The sequence below is a fragment of the Marmota flaviventris genome, chromosome 10, assembly GCF_047511675.1.
Source record: "Marmota flaviventris isolate mMarFla1 chromosome 10, mMarFla1.hap1, whole genome shotgun sequence".
Lineage (NCBI taxonomy): Eukaryota > Metazoa > Chordata > Mammalia > Rodentia > Sciuridae > Marmota > Marmota flaviventris.
In genome coordinates this window covers 40,171,440-40,192,478 of record NC_092507.1, presented here as the reverse complement: position 1 = coordinate 40,192,478, position 21,039 = coordinate 40,171,440, and the positions used below count along the sequence as shown (strand labels likewise).

At 36.6% G+C, this 21,039-nt stretch overlaps 1 long non-coding RNA gene across 2 annotated transcripts in view; it reads right to left on the bottom strand.

Moving 5' to 3' along the window:
• Positions 1 to 13,810: 13,810 nt before the first annotated feature.
• Positions 13,811 to 21,039, bottom strand: part of LOC114100250 (uncharacterized) — a 68,677-nt gene continuing 61,448 nt past the window's right edge. For both annotated transcript variants that reach the window (XR_011708832.1, XR_011708833.1), the window contains one exon: positions 13,811 to 16,306. This is a non-coding gene — a long non-coding RNA (uncharacterized lncRNA). The remainder of the gene's footprint in view (positions 16,307 to 21,039) is intronic.

The window sequence follows — 21,039 nt, the reverse complement described above, 5'->3', positions numbered from 1 at the left end:
TATGTTCTTTTGACCAAAATATGCTACATTCTTATCCTTATTTCAATTTTTACTTCCTTGATCCCACCATAATTTTATATTATTGGTGATTCCAAACCCTTGATTTTCTCCTCTTTTCCCCAATTTATTACCACTCTCTGGCTTTACTTCCATACCTACTTCTTCCCCTTGTTAAGTTTTGGATGTGAGGTGCCCCCCAAAAGATCACGTGTGAGACAGTGCAAGATGGTTCAAAGGAAAAATGATTGGGTTATAAGAGTCTTAACCCAATCAGTGATTTAATCCCTTGATAGGGATTAACTGAGTAGGAACTGAAGTGGTAAAGAGGCTGGAAGAGATGGGAATTGGGCCGTGGCTTTGGGTATACATTTGTATCTGGCAAGTGGACTCTCTGTGCTTCCTGATCATGAAGACAGCTGCTCCTCTGACACCACACTCTTCTGCCATGATGTTCAGCCTCACTGGAGTCCTAAGGAATGGAGCTGGCCTTTTATGGACTGAGACCTCTGAAATCGTGAGCCATCAAATAAACTTTTCCTCCTCTATAATTATGCTGGTCAGATCCTTTTTAGTCACAGCAATGAAAAAGCTTACTAAAACACCACCATTCATCATAAGGCCTGATTGTCCACAAATTTAATAGCACATCCTTGGGTTTTGCTAAACCTTAAAGGCATATCAGTCATAGAATCTGAACCCAAAAAACTGGGTTCAAATTTTGGCTCACCAGTTGTGAGAACTGAATAAGATATTAGTCATCTTTTGATGCATTTATAATAATGATTTATGCAATAACGTATACAGAACATTCACCACAGAGGCTGGTATATATTACTTTAAAGCTATTTTCTCTTTAATTACACAAGCAAGTTATGATTACATGTTCTTTATAAAGCATATACATAACACAAAAATATACAGAATACAGAGTTAACTGTTCATCTTGACTTCTCTCCTCCATACTCCACATACACACCTCCCTCTCCACAAATACTTACTATTAACAGTCTGATCTCATTCTTGTAGACTAAATTCTACTTATTCATCAATCCTAAGCTTAGATATCACTTCCTCCTGAAGCTTTCTCTGATTCATTGTCGGGGTCAGTTTACTCCTTCTATTTGCTTCTACAACAACTTGAAGTTATCTTTATCAGAGTATCAAAATGCATTTCAATTGTTAAACTTTGATTTATACCCAGCCTGAATTGTGAATAAACTGTCTTTAAATTCCCTGGTTCGTCCTGGTGCTTCATACATTTTTGTTGAAAGATAATTACACTGTCTTTGTTCTCACTAAGGTCTAGTAGAGACAAGGTCCTGCTGAATTGCCTAGGCTGACCTCCAACTTGCAATCCTCCTGCCCTAGCCTCCTAAGTTTCTGGGATTGCAATGGATGGTGAACACCATGCTCTCAGGTTTTAGTATTTTTTGAATGGACCAGGGGCTTATCATTACTCTACAAGATAGTAATTAATATTTCTAGTTTATAAAGACAGAAACTAAGGTGTAATGAATATAGCAGATGTTATCAGGGCCCTGCCTATATCCCTTTTGGCCCACCATTGAGGCCATTTGCAGCTTTAATGGCAATTCCCATACATTCCATGCTAATGGCTTCAGATCTCAAGTATTTTTCTTTCTGCCCAAGGAGTATACTGTTCAAAGGAATACTGCCAAAGGAAGTACCAGGAAGTTAACACTCCCAGGAGTAACCCTCCATCACTGAAGGAAGGGGTTTGGTGGAAAAGTATCCTAATTTTCTTGTTCCTCAGTTGAATAATTGAGTGCTGTTCTATATAGTCTCTCAGTTTCCAATGGAATTGAGGTCCATTTGCCCTCAGTGGTAACCTACTTATTAACACACTTTCTACTGACTTTACTCCCTTCCCTGTTTCACTTTGTCTGCAGGTTTCCTAAATGAAGTTCTCCATATCCTAATTCTTTTTTTATTTTTTATTTTTAGTTGACAATGGACCTTTATTTTATTTATGTGAAGTACTGAGAATTGAGCCCAGTGCCTCACACATGCGAGGCAAGCGCTTTACCACTGAACTACAACCCCAGCCCCTAATTCTTTATCTTGGAGTCTTAATCATGGGGGAACTCAATTTAAAATAAATAGATTGCTTCTGGGCTCGGTGACACATGACTATGATACCAGCTACCTGGGAGGTTCAGGCAGGAGGATAGCAAATTTGAGGCTAGACCAGGCAATTCAGTGGGACCCTGGTCTCAAAATAAGAAATAAAAAGTCTGTTGCGCGACCAGCATGCGAGCTTCATAAAAGAGGTTCCAAGCATAGAAATTAACTAGTGAGTTTAAAATTAAAGAGACATATTCTCAATGCACAGCTCTGGAGACGGCTTCTCCTAGCTCACGCCTCCAGCCACCTAATGCAGTGGTGAGGTTTACACAAGAGGCTAAAGAGAGAGAAAGAGCATGCCAGGGAGTGAGCTTTTATTGGAGAACAAAAAATTCAAGGGAAAATCCCATCCAATGAAGGTCGAGGGGGGGCATCATTCCAAGGTCAGGGTCAGTGATTGGTCTTCGAGTCAGTGGCCAGGCACACCTCCACACGGACAAGCCCTGGCACCTGGGACAGGGTGGGGAAGGCTCTGACACAGTTGTCTAAGCACCTCTCACCCAGCCAGGGAGGTAACTCAAATCACATGCGAGAATGGCTTCCCACAAAAAAGGTCTGCTTGTGTAATCAGAGAGAGATAGGGCCCAGCATGTGCAAAGCCCCTGGGTTCAATTCTCAGTACAAGGTGGGGAGGGTGTTAAGTTGCTTAAACTCATGCATAGCGTAGCTAAAATATTTACACTTCATTACTATTACAGACCCTGCAAATGTAAGGTCACTTATGAAGGAGACTCCTGATGTTTACCTTAATTAGCAAGTGGGAAATTAGTTTCTTTTCAGAAAGTGTTCAGATGTAAGGAAGAGGGAAAAGAGGGCTATCTTCATCCTTTCTAAAGATCACACTGGAAGGACCAGCTTAGGGCAACAATTTGTTTTACAGTGAGCACTTTCTTCCTCTTTTAAGAGGATTTAAGCTGTTCCCTTACAAACAGGACCAGAGGTATCAACTAGAGCACAAACTCTTCCAGAAAATCTAGGTGAGAAAGGGAAATCACTGACTCCAAAACCTCAAAGCCCAATGGATGCCAAAGAAAAGGAAAAAGAGAAAATGAGCGCGCAAATGGGTACTGGGTGGCTGAGACTTGATAAAAGGAGACCTCACAGAGGCCACCATTCACCATAGGCTCACAGGGAAGGGGACAGCCTTTTCATTGCGTTTGAAGTTTGCTAGTGTGGCAAAAATGAAGAGAAAGGACCCCAATAGGGTCAAAGTGGACTGGGAAAACAAACGGGTCTACCGGGGAGCCTAGAGGAGAGGCAGATGGTCAGCATTTCCACACCAGACAGGTGCCTCCGCTACTGGCCAGAAACCAAAGTCTGGCGCAGGAAGCAGAGCTTGAAGCCGGAAGCTGGAGTCTCCAAGCGGAAATGCTGGGGTCAGCAGGCCTCCTGATGCCAGGCCTGGAGGGCAGAAAGCTTGGGGTTTGTGTATTGGAAGACTGAATCTCTTTCCTAACGCTTGCCACCAACCTCCTGTGCTGATATAACCGGATGGAAGGGGAGGGACCAAGACTCCTCCGACTTCTTTTTCACAGTACGGGTTCTGGGCTGTTCATTTTGAGGTCACCAACACCCTTGCGCAGCTTTCCAGACGCCATGGTGGGTCATGCCCTAACAAGTCCCTGTACCGGTGACTGTGCTTTTGCCCACTTCTAGGTAACAGTAAGGGTGAGGAGCCTTAAGCTTTGTCTCCCCAGATCTCACAATGTATTTTAGTTACTATTTACTTTTAATTAAGTAGCATGTAATAGATTCACATGTATAAGGTACTTGCTTAGCATCTGGATGGCCATCTTAAGTGACAGCCACTATTTTAAGGAAAAAGTTTGGCTTTCCTGCCCAAGGGCCTTTGAGAGAAAGGTTCTCCCCTCCCTCAAACCAACCCAACCCCTAACAGACTGCATTAGGACCCGCCGGGCTCTGATTCTTGAACCTGCCCCATAAAAGTCCCAGAACCCAAGTCTGTTTGCCTCTCTCTCCTCTAGAGAGATAGCCTTTATTCATCAGCTCTGACAAATAGACTCTCTGTGTGTCTCTGCCTGGTCTCCAAATTTCATTTCTCGCTTACCTATCTCTCGTTCCTCACTTTCCCTTCAACATGTGCATCAAAGTCCTGAAACAAATTAAATGTTAAACAGTTGACTTTGGACTTAACAATTTTGACATATTAATCTCAGTAATTTTTTTTCTTTTTTCTTTCTTTCTTCCCACCCCCTCCTTTTTTCTTTCTTTTTTTTTTTTTTTTTTGGTACTGGGGATTTAACCTTAGGTGCATTAAGGTTTACCCATTAGCTGTATCCCCAGGCCTTTTTATTTTTTATTTTGACAGAGGCTCGAAGTTGCTGAGGATCTCACTAAGTTGCCATCCTCTTGCTTCAGTTCCCAAATTGCTGGGATTACAGATGGGCACTACCTTGCCTCACTCAGTAAGTTTTTTGAACCAATACACAGCACTGAAGGTCTTTGTTTCAAATCTTGAGGAAATAAAACATGGTTCTTGCTCTTAGGCAGCATCCAAGTTAGGTGAAAATACTCAAAACACATCAGTATTTCATCATGTATATTCAGTGAGAATTTATTAAACACCTATCATATTAAACCCTGTGCTAGGTGTTGAGTGTAGGATGGTAAATGAATCTTATGCTCTGAGCCCACAGCCTTGGTGGGGTAAAGGTACAGAGCAGAAAACAATTACCTTTCAAGAACAGCATAAATGCTGGTAAATGCTACTACCCAGATTCAGGAAAAGTGGGGATCCAGGAAGCAGAGAACTGAGTTGTGTGTTTAAAGGGAATTTGAAAGGCTTCCTACAGGAGGTAGCATGCAAAGTAGGCCCTAGAAGGAGAGGTTATATTTATATATGTTTACTTCTGACTTAAGTTTTATATTTTCTAATAGACATTACTTGAGGGCTTTATTCCATTTCTTCTTTTTTTTTTTTCTGTGTAATCTCTTTGTCATTCACCTACCCACTCAGCTCTTGGTCTCTTTTCTTGAAACTCTCCTAGGCCAAGATATATCACTTACAAATTATTTTATTTAATTGCCTTTTATTTTAAAACTTATTTCTGCAAGGATAGTACTTGTAAAGAAAGAATTTTCATTTTTAGAATTTGTTTTAGCCAAGTCAACAAAGCACAGTTCCTGTGGCCCATCTGTTAGAACACAAAAATAACTTCACTATGTAGAAACAGATGTTTAAAATGGTATTCATTAAAATGAGATTCCACCTGTAATAGAAAACAGAAAGTGGATGCAAAAGGAATGTTGTAAGCTGGGAAGTTCTTGCTATTGTCTTTTATTCCCTTAGGAATCCATATTTTTGAGTAAAATATTGCTAATAAGAATATGCTTCTTATTGGTGTTTAGTGATAGAGATTAGTAATAATATTGAAATGGTGACCTTAGGTTGCTTAGGAAGGTAGAAGTCATAGGAAAGAAAACCCTCAAAATAGGTGTCTTCTTAGCAATAAATGAAGTTATCCTGGGAAGAAAATTCATGAATACCCTATATTAATGTCAGAAATTAACATTTACAGATTACTTTCTGTGTCATTACTGCATATTTTTACAAGAGTCTTATGAAGGAGATATCCTCATTTTATAGGTGAGGAAATTGAAACTGAGCAGTATATTAAATAGCTTACCCAAAGTCACAGCTAGATTAGAATCTAAGAATCCGATTTCTAAGTCAATGTGTCCTTTGCTCTATTTCACACTGTCTTTACAACAATGAAGGCACCTAGTAAATAACCTACACTACCAAATGGAATATCTGGAATATAAATCCAGGTCTGTCTGATTCCAAAGTCCATGTCTATGTCCCTCTTATATATTTTTGGCCTTTGCTTCCAAGTTCATTTAGCTCTTTTATGGAATGGAGGGGAGGACGAGCAGACAATTTCTAGTGGAATTGAATTCTAAATTATAATTAGTTAGTCCAGGTTAGCCTTAACAACCATAAGCAATTCAGAAAAACATCATGTAAACTCATGAAAAAGTATGAGCCTTTTTGGATGAGTATAAAAGGTACATTAATTTTATTACTTTTTAACCATATTATTTCATTCATTAATTCAGTAAGTATTTGTTGATTTCTTACTTTGTGATGCATAAGATCAATCAGATAAAAGTCCCTGTCATCCAAATAAGGCATGGTGGTGCATACCTATAATCCCAGTGACTCATGAGGCTGAGACAGGAGGATCACTATTCAAAGCCAGCTTCAGCAACTTAGTGAGGCCCTAAGCAACTTAGATCCCGTCTCAAAATGAAAAATAAAAGGGGCTGGGGATGTGGCTTAGTGCTTCAGTACCCTTGGGTTCCTCACTACCCCCCCCCAAAAAAAAAAAAAAGTCCCTGTAATCCGTTTACATTCTGGTTGGAAATACAGGTAATAAAAGAAATATTAATAAGAAAAGTATATTGCACATTACTTGGTAAATGTTGAATAGAACAGTAAGTAAGTAATGGAAATAGAGGTGTGACTGGAACTATTTCAATTTGAAGTAGGGAGAACTGTACCTCAAGGAGGTAGGGGAAGGAGCCACGCACATATTCATGGGAAGTGCATTCCAATGTATGAGATATCAAGTACAGAAGATTTGAAACAATATGGGATATGTGGCTAATAAGATAAGGCTGGTGTTATAATGAGATGGTGTTCAGATTTGGAAGGGTCTGTGAGTTTAAAGACTTTGACTTTTACTCTGAGTAAACTGAAAACCGTTTAAGGATATTGAACTGATGAATGAAATGATCTGGATCTGCCTTGTGTTTTGACAGTATCAGTTCAGCTACTGTGTTCAGGAAACCAAAAGACAGCAGAAGTATAGACACCATTAGGAAGAAGTTATTGCAGTAAGTAATCCAGACGAAAAATCTCCAACAAGAGATTGGAGAAAAGAAGAAGACCAAGGTCCTGCAAAGTCATCTGGCAGTGTCTCTTGATAAAAAAAGTCATTGTTCTAGGCTGGGTGGGGCTCAGCGGTAGCACACTTTCCTGGCATGTGTGAGGCACTGGGTTTGATTCTTAGCACCACATATAAATACATAAATAAAATAATAAGGGTCTATCAACAACTAATATATATATGTGTGTGTGTGTGTGTGTGTCATTGTTCCTCTCATTATCACTAATTCCATATAATTCTGTCCTTTCAAATTATGTTATCTTCCTTTCGGCTTAGGGATGGTAATACCTTTGCCACTATTAAGCTTAGAACCATCCCTTGTGGTTTCTTTATTTTTTATAAATTAAGTCTCAGTGAGTTATTCTCTTTTAATTGTGTCATATGCTTCTTGTGGAGACCCTGATTCATACATTAATTTTTCAGTTTAAGAAGCAGTACTTACTGGGGAATGATATTGACCAAATTATAATGTTATATCATGTGCATGTACAACTAATTCCACTATTTTTATAATGATAGTGCACCAACAAAAATATGGGAAAAAATTTGCAGTGCTTTAAGCATTCCTATTAAATCAAGCTTGTTAGTTATTTTCAAATATTTTACATTTCTGCAAATTTAAAAAATTGTATGATTTATCAGTTACTGACAGAATTACATTAAAGTCTCCCATTTTTACTAGTATCATCCCCTGTCTTTAAGAACCAGGATTCCCTATGTGGAAGAGGAAATAGAAAAGTAATATAAAAGTTAGAGAGAGTCATATAAAAACCCTGTACAGATTATTCCCAATTTATAATGGTTTGTGTTAGTGAATTTTTGACTCTACAATGGTGAAAAAGAGATTGCACTCAGTAGAAACTGTACTTTGAATTTTTAATTTTGATCTTTTACCAGGCTAATGATATGTCTGTCTGTGGTAAGATACTCTTTTGAAATGCTAGGCAGTGGCAGTGAGCCACAGCTCCCAGTTAGCCAGAACTCTACAGAGTACTGTGTCACCAAGCTATGCTGTTCAATTGTTAGGTGTATTTAATGCAGCTTACCATAGATTTATTAGCATGTAATCCCAATGTAAGTTTAGCATATGTAGTTACTGGCATGAACTTGTAAGGTGTCATATATATGTATATTTTTATGTATATATGAATCTTTGCCCACCAAAAAGGAGTAAAAGAAATGACCAGCTCATTAATAATGAGGAACCTTTGCAATCAAATACTCAGATTATGGTCTTGAAATAATATTTGTCACTCAAAGAAACCAAGACTTCTAAGAAAACTGGTTCATTCTAGGAAATGTGCTAGATAAGCTTGAACCATTTTGTCAAACTAGAGAGCAAGGAGGCAATAGAAGACTTCCAGAATTAAAAGAACACAAACCCAAACTTGAAGTGGCTCCTGCCTACAAGATATGAGACAAATTGAGCAGAAATAAAGATCACAATTTTTTAAAAATGAAAGTAATCCATCAGTTCATAATGTGACAATAAAAATGTTGGTTACATTCAGAAAATGATAGGAAACACATTTTTTAGTTTGAAAAGTGACAAAGGGAAAGATCAAGAATAATGCTATGACTACTCAACTGTAATTCTTCCTGTAATACTAATTTGATTAAATAAAATACAAAAAAGGATATTCTTTCCTGCACAAATTGTACCTTTGGTTAACCAAATAATAGCTGAGGAGAAATGTCATTTATTGAAATATTTCAGCTAATAAAAAGATATTAAAATTAGAATACCATCATTGAGGAAGTCCCAGCAAATTATAAGCATTCAGCAGTAATGGTTGACATCACAACCAGATGTGATAAGCCTCTCAAAGAAACACACAGCACTCTGGTTTTGCCAGAGTGACCTTGAGTCTGGATCTAGCTGCCAACTTGCAGAAGAGAGTCAGAAGAACACACTGAACTGCATGTTTCTCTGATATAGTTTCAAAGCATATTTACTTTCTAATAATTCATTAATCTATGCAGTTATACACTACTCTTTCTGTGTTTTGTTTTATTTTGCAATACTGGGGATTGAAACGAGTGTCTTACACATGCTAGGCAAGTGCTCTACAACTGAACTGTACCCCTAACACTTTGTATTATTTATTTATGTTTGTCTGTTGAGACAGGGTCTTCACTAAATTGCCCAGCCTGACTTCAAATTTCCAATCCTCCAGCCTTAGCCTCCCTAGTATCTAGGATTACAGACATACACCACCATGTCCAGCTGTGTTTTATTTTATATTAATAAAATGATAAATAAAAAATAAATAAAATCACTTGATATATTTAGTGGAATTGCCTATTTTTCCTTGTACTTCTCCTAGTTTTGTCATATATACATAAATACACAACACACATATATATATTCACATATGTATACACATAACTCTGTGTGTGTGTGTATGTGTGTAGAAAGAGAGATGAAAAATTTATTAGGTATATATAAGTTTAGAACTAAACTTCTGGTAAGTTCCATGGTGACTTTCTTCGTTGTTAGTAATTTTTTCCCCTGAAGAAGATTTTTCATGTTAATATAATGATACTATCTTTCTTATGGTTAATATTTTCCTGGCATATCTTTGTCCATCCTTTTAATATTTTCATTCCTTTGTTTTATTTATTTATTTTCATGTGGTGCTGAGGATCGAACCCAGCACCTCACGCGTGGTAGGCAAGTACTCTACCGCTGAGTCACAACCCCAGCCCCATAAAAATATTTTTAAATACTAAATAACCCTTCTGTCAAAGAGAAAGTCTTAAGGCAAATGAGAAATATTTTAAATTGAATAAAAATATTAGGACTGACATCAGTGGAAATGGTGGGGGTAAGGACCCCAAAATTTTCTATTCTTTAAAATCAAAGAGAAAAATGGGGGGAAATGTTAAAATCAGCTTTTTCAGAACTCTGGAAATTATCCAAAGTTTTTCAGCAATCCAGAGAGCATTTGTTCAAGAAAAATGGCTGATTTGGTAAGCACATAAGTTTTGTGGTGTTTTTACTTGCCCAGTGTCTATCTCCCTTTCCTCAGCTCAGTGGTACTTGTTTAAAATAACAGCCATACAAGAATGGTCCAAAATCACCATTATCAGAGAATTGTCATTATTTAAATTGTCTTACAGTCACTTTGGTGTTTATTGCAGCACAATTTATAATAGATAAATTATGGAATCCAACCAGATTCCCATTGATATATAAACAGATCAAGAAAACCTGGCATATATGCACAATAGAAGTTTACTCAGTTATAAAGAATAATGAAATAATGACATTTGGTGGTAAATGGATGGAAATGGAGAAAATCATGCTAAGTGAAATAAGCCACACTCTGAAAATCAAGGGTCTAATGTTTTCTTTCATATGTGGAAGCTAAAGCAAAATATGGGAAAGAATGTAGTTGGGGGAGGAGATTGGATATTGTAAAGATATAGGGAAGATCAGTGGAGTAGAAGAAAGAATGAGAGGGAGGGAAGAAGGAAGGTAAAGGGGAAGAAATATGGAATGAGGGGCTGGGGTTGTGGCTCAGCAGTGGAGCACTCATTTAGCACATGCGGGGCCCTGGGTTCAATCCTCAGCACCACATAAAAATAAATAAAGGTATTGTGTCCAACTACAACTGAAAAAGAGATATTTATAAAAAAGAAATATGAATGAATTTAATAAAATCATGTTCATATATAAAGGGAATATATATATAATATATAAAGCAAAGGGAATGTATATATATATGTATATATATATATATACATATATATATATATATATGATCAATCAAAAAAGAATAAAGGAATGAGAAGAAGATTAGTAGAGTTGATCCAGAATAGGGGGAAGGAGGAGGGGAGGAAAAGGAAGAGGAAGGGTGTTTGAAATCAAATTCCTTACATGTATGATTTTTGTCAAAATGAACCCAAATACTGTGTATAATTATAATGCTCTAACGAAAAATTATACATAATGTCAAAATGGGATTTGTTCCAGTATTGCAAGCTCAACGTACTTTATTTATAATAGAATAGACAAAACCATATGTGATAGGGGCTGGGGTTGTGGCTCAGTGGAAGTGTGCTTGTCTAGCATGCATGAGGCACTGATTCATTTCTCAGCACCACATACAAATAAATTAATAAATGTCCATCAACAACTAAAAAATATTAAAAAAAAACATATGTGATAGATGCAAAAACAGAACTCTGAAAATTTACCAATGTTTTGCAGCAATCCAGAGAACATTCATTCAAGAAAACCACTTTAAAGAGCACTTGACAAAATCCAACATCTTCACATTAAAAAAAACAACAAAACAAACAAACAAAAACACTCATGAAAAAAGGATTGGAAGGCCACTTTGGAGTCTGAGTCAGGATGACTGCAAATTCAAGGCTGGCCTGGGTAACTTAGCAAGATCCTGTCATAAAATAAAAAAAGCACAGTGTTTAAGCACTACTGGATTCAATTCCCAGCAGTGATGGAATAAAAGAAAAAAAGAAAAAGAAGCCTTGCAGGCCAGGAGAGGGTAGAACCATATATTCGAAGACTTGAAAAAAAAGAAAAAAAACCCCAGCCAGACAAAAACACTATCCCTGAAGAAAATTCTTTTAAAAATGAAGGGAAAATGAATGATGGTGGAATGTGATGATCATTATTATCCAAAGTACATGTATGAAGACACGAATTGGTGTGAATGTACTGTGTATACAACCAGAGATATGAAAAATTGTGCTCTATATATGTAATAAAAATTATAATGCATTCCGCTGTCATATATAAATAAAAATGAATAAATAAAAATGAAGGGAAGGTCTGGGGTTATGGCTCAGTGGTAGAATGCTTGCCTTGCACGTGTGAGACACTGGGTTCAATCCTCAGCACCACATAAAAAAATAAAGGTATTGTGTCCATCTACAACTAAAATTATTATTTAAAAAAAAATGAAGGGAAGAGGGATGGGATTATAGCTCAGTGGTCGAGTATGAGAGGCCACCATGTCATGTGACCAACGTTTTTCTCTCATGATTGGTTTGAGGCACTGTTGGTCACTCCCAGTGATCTGGCCACTCTCAAGTGGCTGTAGACGGTAGCCCCAATCTTGAGAGTAGTAAAAATGACGCCAAATGTGTCTTCATGTGTGGGCATGCCTTCCTACATCCCCAGGGATGGAGTTACCTTACCTGTCCTTGTAAACCTGCCCCTCTTGACCTTTTTTGGATGGAAATTTCTAAGAACCAGAGTCCCCCCAGTAAAAGACCACTCCGAAACGTGCTAGCTCTCTCTCACCAGCCTCTTGTGACATTTCTCACTCTCTCATTTGGGGAGCTTGAGGCTGAGGGCAGAGGAGCCTTCCCCGAGCTTGAATTTAAAGGTTAAAAAAAAAAGAAAACAAAAGATGCTTGGTGGAGACATGGGAGGGGGCATTGGGGTAGGAAGGATAGTAGAATGAACCAGATATTATTACCCTATGTACAACCAGTGTGATTCTACATCATGTACAACCAGAAGAATGAGAAATTATTCTCCATTAAATATGATGTATCAAAGTGCATTCTATTGTCATGTATAATTAATTAAAACAAATTTTTTAAATTTTTAAAAAAAGAATAGAAATCACATAATTATTGCAATTAAATGAAAAAATAAAGATGAAATATATTGAAGAAGAAAAAAGAAGTGATTATAAACATTTAATGTTGGTGGCTAGGAGTGTAGCTCATGGGTAGAGGGCTTGCCTAACATATATGAAGCTCTCTCTGGGTTAAATCCCCAGTACTGGAAAAAAAAAAAAAATGACTCAATGTTATTTTCCCAGTTGGGTTTTGGCCTTAACTTTGGATCAGTTATTCCTTTCTTCTTGCCTGTTACAGGGATTTTAACCTATGCCTGTCCCACTGCTATATTTTGGAAGCATGAAACTTGAAAACTTAATTTCATGAAAACTTAATGTCATGGGCTCATAACTGGAGGGGCATTTCCTCAAGATAAGTCGCACTTTGACTCTTACCCATATCTGATTTGGAAGAGATTCTGGATTTTCACCTTTTGAGTTGATGCTAAACTAAATTAAGACTTTTGGACTATGGGGATGAAGGAATGTATTTTGCATGTGAGAAAGTCATGAATTTTGGGAGGTCAGGGATGGAATGCTATGGTCTGAACATCAGTGTCTTCCCACAATGCATATGTTTGAATCTAATGCCTAATGTGATAATATTAAGAGGTGGGGTCTTTAGGGAAGTGATTGCTTCCTTGTGAGACAGATTATTGCTTTTGTAGAAGAGGTTGAAGGAGTGCTCCTTTCCACCTCTTCCACCAAGTAAGAACACAAAAGGGTACCATCTATGAAATAATAGGACAAGCCCTTACCAGACACCAAATCTACTGGTGGCTTGATAATGGACTTTCCAGTCTTTACAATTGTGAGCAATTCATTCTGTTGTTTAAAAATCACCCAGTCTAAGGTATTTTGTTCCTACAGAAGGAAAAGACAAAGATAAATGATTGCACAACTCTATGAATATGCTAAAAATGATTGTATTATAGACTTTTAAATTTGTGAACTGTAGGGCTGGGGATATAGCTCAATTGGTGGAGTGCTTGCCTCACATGCACAGGCTCTGGGTTTAATTCCCAGCACCACACACACACACATACAAAAATTTGAGCTGTATTGTACATAAATTCTATCTATCCCCACCCCAAATTTTTAAGTAACCTGAAAGGAGAAAAAACACACAACATTTTAGAATTTGTAGGACACAGCTAGAGTAGCATTTATTGTGAAATTTGTAGGATTAAATGCCTCTATCAAATACATATATTGGTTGTACCATAAGAAAAATTAAATAAAACCCAAAGCAGGCAAAAGGGGGAGATAAAGAAAAGAGAATAATCAATTAAAGTGAAAACAGAAAAAATAAGAAAAGTCAATGAATCCAAAAGCATGCACTTTTAAAGAATCATTTAAATATATCAATCTCTAGCAAGATTACTCAAAAAAAAAAAAACAGAAAACATAAATTACCAACATTAAAAATTAAGACAGAATATCACTACAGATACTATAGACCTTAAAAGAGAATATGATGAACAGTTCCATGACAATAAAATTTATAACATATCAAATTGGCAAATTCCTTGAAAGACACAGAGCTCATTCAGAGAGATGGATTGATCTATTTATCTATCTATATCAATCTATCTAATATGAGTAGCCATATATCTATTGAATAAATTATACTGTTTTTGTAATTTTATTTATTTTTTTATGTGGTGCTGAGGAGTGAACCCAGTGACTCACACGTATAAGGCAAGCACTCTACCACTGAGCCACAAACCCCAGTATGAAATTATACTTTTAATTAAAAATATTTGTATAAAGAAACTGTATGCTCAAATGACACCACTAGCAAATTCTATCAACCATTTAAGGAAGAATAATGCCAGTTTTTTTTTTACAATTTATTTTTCATATAGGAGAAGACAAGAGAACAGTACTTTACCATCCCGTGTTGGGTCACTCCTCTGCAGAGATTCCTTTTTCATTCTGCTCAGATTCTAACATGGTGGTATGAGATGTTGTTTATTTAATTGATTTGTCCAAACTTTTATCTTTCCTCTTTAAATTGGGAACTGGAGATAATCTTGTTGGAAAATTACTCAAGAGTTAAGATTCTGATTGTCCCAGGACAAGTACATTGAAGTTAGCCTGCATCTACACTTATTTGGCATGGCAAGGAAATTATATTTATAGGCATGTTGAATTAACTGTTTCAAGAGATAGCTTAGGAGAAAGCTTAAACCACACTGCTGGAACCCCCTTCACAGAGGACTACTTATTGAACTGTTGGTAATGGAGCCTATGGGTCTAAAAAGAATAGATGGATAGTAACTGAAGACACTATCCTAAGGAAAATCCCAAGAGATGAGTTTGTAGCCATTGCTACTATTCATAGGAGAGGAAAGCTGCAGGATTTTAAGGCCTAGGACACCAAAACGAGAGAGAACCTAAGAAATTAACTTGATTTTGATTGGAAAAATGGGAACTAAAAGGCTTTTATAAGTATAATCACATTATAGCTATTTTTCTATTTTATATATTATTTTTCTGTTGTTGTTGTTGTTAGAGGTGTTGGTAAACTATGCTAAACCCATGATGGTAAATAAAACCTTAATATTTCCCAGTATTATAGATATTAAGTTTGATTTTTCATTTCTCTGCAGTAACCTTTCTATTTTGTCAGAGAATGTGTCCTAGGAAGAGTCAGACAAGGTAAGGCACCTGTAGTTAGTCTTTATTTATATGGGAATTTAGAATTAAGCAATAACAGTGCTACTTATCAATTGAGCTCTTTGTTATTTTCCCCTACTAATCTGTTCAGTGTGTCAGAAGGGAAAAAAATAACCACATGTAATCAAGGGACTACATGGGAAAAGTGATAAATATTTTGGACAGTCCTATAAGGATTGAGTATAGTATGATCTTGTTTTTACACAAAGCTAGCAGGTTACAAAATGTTAAATTTGCATAAAATACAAATCATGTCATTTTGAGTTTTATGAAATGAAATGAAGATATGCTTATGTAGCTTGTGGCCCATAGTTACGGGGTTGGCTTAAACTATTCAAACCTATCCAGGTACTGCTGTCATACTGTTGTTTATTCTACCTGAAATATTGATAACTGGGACTTCTTTTTTTTTCCTATACAAGCCATTTATTTAAAATGCAACCTGTAGGATAGAATCAGTTACATGTTTATCAGTAATAGTAGAAAAATAGAACCAGTGAAAACCTCTGTACAACTGCAATGGTATTCAGAAGAGACATATATCATTTTACAATGCTTCACACAGACAAATTCAAGTTTGGAGGTACCTAAATATAAATACTATGTATTTCTTTAAAAACACAATGTACAATTGAAGTGTAAACAAGTTTTACAAAGTATTGGTTATTCAGGTTATAGAAAACATTTGCATAGGACATGAAATCAATTTAAGAAAAATTTCTGAGCCTTGATTATTGAAGGCATTTGACTTATTCCAGTAACAGCACAACCAGGAGAAATGCAGTGGTGCAGAAGGTCTCATGTCCCCCAAGTACAGATGTGGTGCATATACAGCAATTGGAGTTCAGGAACTTTAGCTTTTAGCCTCCCCATCCCAGGGCAGGGTTCTGCCCAGATCACCCAGACACACAGTCACGTGCAGGTAGAACTAAGGAAGTTTCCAGTGCTATTGAGATCTTAGAACCCCTGTAAACACACAAACACAAGAGGTTATTGTCAAAAAAACAATTTTTCGAGTAACCTTTCTATAGAAATAGCTATAGCATTATAATATTCAGAATATGAAAGATTGAAACATGTTGTAAGGATTTTCTAGAGGGAAAAAAAATCAAAAGACTGCCAGACAATGACTACAACAGCTGTTGCAACTGGTGGGGCACAAAGACAACATTTTATAAAACATTGTTCATACAAAGTGTTAATAAAGAGAACAGTAAAATATCTTCTGACATGTACATGGCAACTCTTTCAGTAAAAATATCTGTAATGACTTTTGAAAGTAGACATAGTAGACAATATAAACCACTGTAGACCCTGGAAGAGCATCCATCACCGTGACTTTAATAGTGACTGCAGAGAAATGAAAGTCAAAGAGGCATTTCCCTTTTAATTCCGTCCTAAGATAAAAACACAAATGCCTTAGGATTGCAAGACCACAGTTTTACAAGTGTTTCATTTTTCTCTAAAAGGCAAATTTACCATTATGAAAATAATAAATCTTGCTGGATAGTTGCTGGGGCATGCTGACTCTTCAACTACAGAGAATATCACCTGAGGCCAAAATATCACCTGAAGCTCTAGGGCTCTGCTATGTTTGCTGTTTCCCTTTTACATTCTGAAATATGAGCTTCATTCAAATTCACAAGGATTATACCCATTGTTAGAACTTGAACAATGAGTCAAAAAATCCAATAAAGGATAACAAACAAACAAAACAAAACAAAAACCAGAGTTTCTGAAGAAGCCAAAACAAGAATAGGTCAACTTTCATAGGTAGTTCTAAAAAAAAATCAGAGAATTTACTAGCCAGATACAGAGGCCCCGCTTGTAATTCCTAACTAGAACTTCTTGATAGCTACTGTGGTTCCAGGAATCTCCTCATTAATTGACACCCAGTTTGTTGACTACTCTAGCGAGAGTGGACCAGGAGAATAGGAGGCTACGATAACCCACTCTTTGCTTCCTGATCTCTGATGGTGTGGAATGCTGCTTCCTTGTATGACTCCAGCCTTCCTTCCATATACTCAGTCTCTTCCCCTGATGCCCACCCCACAAACAAATTAGAACTTTAGCTTATTCCTATTTGAGGATTACAAATTGATCTTACTCCAGGGCTTGTTGCCGTTTTACTGTATTAGAAACAAGATTTCTAAGAAAGGAACTCAAATTACACAAAAATGAATCATTATTAAATATTTAGCTCTAAAATCTTTCTTTTCCCTGAAAACCTACCACTTGTTTACGGATGGTGGAGTGACATAGTAAAAGAGTAATAACTAAGAGTTATAAGACCTAATGTTAATCCCAATTCAACAAATGTTTACTAAGTACTCATGATAAGTCACAGACTAGGAAGTGTTGTCCTGCTACTAACAACTAGGATGTCTGACCTTTGATATGTCACTTTATCTCATCTGAGCTCATCTGAGCTCATTTTATTCACTGGTAGAATGAGAGTATCTCTTTCAAATTTCAAAATTAAGTTCTTAGATGAATTCTAACAGGACAAAGTAGGCATAATAGAATTCTACATTTTTAATTTTGTTGATGTTCTTTATTTCTTCTCTATTTCCATTCCATTAATTTCTGCTCAGATCTTATTATTTCCTTTTTTTTTTTCAATGTTTTCTCGTTGGGCACACTGGCACATGCCCGTAATCCTAGGAGCTTGGGAGGCTGAGGCAGGAGGATAGCAAGTTCAAAGGCAGCCTCAGGAAAAGCAAGGCACTAAGCAACTCAGTGAGACTCTGTCTCTCAATAAAATACAAAAAAAAAAAAAAAGTAGGGCTGGGGATGTTGCTCCATAGCCAAGTGCTCCTGAGATCAATATCCAAAAATGCCCACCCGCTCCCAAAAAAGTTTTCTCTATCCACATTTTAAAATTTGTTCTAATTAGTTATACATGACAGTATAATGCATTTTGACACATCATACATAAATAGGGTATAACTTCTCATTCTTCTGATTGTACATGATATAGAATTACATCAGTTGTGTAATCATATATGCACATAGGATAATAATGTCTGATTCATTCTATTATCTTTCCTACCTCCATACCCCCTCCTTCCCACTCCTCACTGTCTAATACAAACTACCTCTATTCTTTCACAGGCTCCCCTCCATTGTCAATTAACATCTGCATATCAGAGAAAACATTGGGTTTTGTTTTTTTGAGGGGAGATTGACTTATTTAGTTTAGCATACTCTCCAGCTCCATCCATTTACCAGCAAATGCCATAATTTCATTCTTCTTTAAGACTAATAGTCCATTACCACATTTTCCTTATCCATTCATCTCTTGAAGGGCATCTAGGTTGGTTTCATAGTTTAGCTATTGTGAATTGAGCTGTTATAAACATTGATGTGGTTGTGTCACTATCATATGCTGATTTTACATCCTTTGGTTATAGTCCAAAGAGTGTATAACTGGGACAAATAGTGGTTCAATTTAAAGTTTCTGAGGAAGCTCCCTACTGCTTTCCATAATGGTTACACCAATTTGCAGTCTCACCAGCAATGTATGAGTGTACCATTTTCCCCACATCCTCATCAACACTTTTTAAAATTTTTTTTAGTTGTACATGGACACAACATCTTTTTATGTGTTTATTTTTATGTGGTGCTGAGACTCGATCCTAGTGTCTCAAACATGGAAGGCAAGTGCTCTACCACTGAGCTATGGCCCCAGCCCCCTCACCAACATTTATTGTTACTTGTATTCATGATAGTTGTCATTCTGACTGGAGTGAATTGGAATCTCAGTGTAGTTTTGATTTGCATTTCTCTAATTGCTAGAGATGTTGAACATTTTTCATCCCATTTATTGTATCTTGATTTTACTTCATTCACTTCAGGAGTCTTGTTAAGGAAGTCAATTCCTAACCTGATGTGGTAGAGATTTGGGCCTACTTTTTCTTCTATTAGGCACAAGGTCTCTGTTCTAGTGCCTAAGTCTTTGATCCACTTTGAGTTGAGTTTTGTGCAAGGTGGGAGATAGGGTTTTAATTTCATTTTGCCAGAACCATTTGTTGAAGAGGCTATCTTTTCTCTGATGTATGTTTTTGGTGTCTTTGTCTAGTATGAGATAACTATATTTATGGGGGTTTGTCTCTGTATCTTTTATTCTGTACCTTGGTCTATGTGCCTGTTTTGGTGCCAGTGCCATGCATTTTTGTTACTATGGCCCTGTAATTGTTTAAGTCCTGGTTTTGTGATACCTCCTGGTTCACTTTTCTTGCTAAGGATTGTTTTGGCTATTCTGGGTCTCTTATTTTTCCAAATGAATTTCATGACTATTTTTTCTAATTCTATGGAGAATGTCATTGGGATTATAATAGGAATTTCATTAAATCTGTGTAATGCTTTTCATAGTATGGCCATTTTGACAATGTTAATTCTGCCTATCCAAGAGCATGGGAGATCTTTCCATCTTCTAAGGTCTTCTTCAAATTTTTCTTTATTGTTCTGTAATTTTCATTGTAGAGATCTTTCAACCTCTTTTGTTAGACTGATTTCCAAGTATTTTATTTTATTTTTTGAGGCTATTGTGAATGGGATAGTTTTCCTAATTTCTCTTTCAGTAGATTCATCACTGATGTATAGAAACACATTTGATTTATGTATTGATTGTATATTCTACTACTTTGCTGATTTCATTTATTAATTCTAGAAGTTTTCTGGTGGAATTTTTTGGATCTTCTAACTATAGAATCATGTTGTCAACAAATAGTGATAGTTTGAGTCCTTTTTTTTTCCATATCTTTTCAATTTCTTTCTTCTGTCTAATTGCTCTGGCTAGAGTTTTAAGAATGATGTTGAATAAAAGTGATGAAAGGGGGCTTCCTTGTCTTGTTCTGGTTCTTACAGGGAATGCTTTCAGATTTTCTTTGTTTAGAATGATGTTGGCCTTGAGTTTAGCATATATAGCTTTTACAATGTTGAGGTATATTCCTACTATCCTTAGTTTTTCTAGTGTTTTGAACATGAAGGGGTACTGAATTTTGTCAAATGCTTTTTTTTTTTGCATCTATTGAGATGATCATATTATTCTTGTCTTTAAGTCTATTGATTGTTAGAGTCTGTAAACAAGTCAAAATAACACCTGGCATTTTGCCAGGGGAATGTTAGAGTTCGTAAACAAGTCTGGATGGTGCCTGGCAAAATGCCAGAGGGAGTGGTTTGAGAAGTAACAAAAGCGAGCCATTAAGTGTGGAGATTACTTATTGGTTGACTGATGTATCTAGTTTATGTTAATTAGATAAGCTGTGTGGAATGTATAAATACTGCTCCTGTCCTACAATAAACGGCTTCCACTCCTGCTGTATCAACTTACACAAGTTGTTCGTCACCCCCCAGCTATTTTGCCCTTGTTCATTAATGTCTCTACATAATTTAATATATGTGTTTAAATCTTCATGTCTCCATGGTCTAATGACCTCTCTGCAGCAACGATTTGCTTGGTCATAAGCCAGTTGTTTTATAAATGGCATTGCCTGTTCTGTATCCCCAAAAATTCTGGAAGCTGCTTGAATAAGCCTATCTACAAATTCAGCGTAAGGTTCATTAGTTCCTTGTATTACCTTAGATAATTGACCTTGTAAATCTCCATGCCCCTGTAAAGTTTTCCATGCCCTAACCTCATCTACAGCAATTTGTGCATATACGCCAGGATCATATTCAATTTGTTGCCGTTGACC